Below are 226 nucleotides of genomic sequence, written 5' to 3'. Positions count from 1 at the left end.
CGGGAGGCGGGGGAGCACAGTGAGTGGGTGGCTGGAGCACTCCCCAGCTGCAGCCCTGCTGGTGTGGCACTACGGGTGGCTGGCTGGGACACCGGGGAAGCCACTGGGCAGGGGCTCTCAGGGGCTCGGAGAGCACATGCCGTGGACTACTGGAGCACTCAGGGGTTGGGAGGGCAGGGTGGCCATTGAGCCACACAGAGGCTGGGCGGCGGGAGAGGGGGCGGAG

The sequence above is a fragment of the Buceros rhinoceros genome, unplaced genomic scaffold (assembly GCF_000710305.1).
Source record: "Buceros rhinoceros silvestris isolate BGI_N320 unplaced genomic scaffold, ASM71030v1 scaffold11523, whole genome shotgun sequence".
NCBI lineage: Eukaryota > Metazoa > Chordata > Aves > Bucerotiformes > Bucerotidae > Buceros > Buceros rhinoceros.
This window is presented reverse-complemented; position numbering follows the sequence as displayed.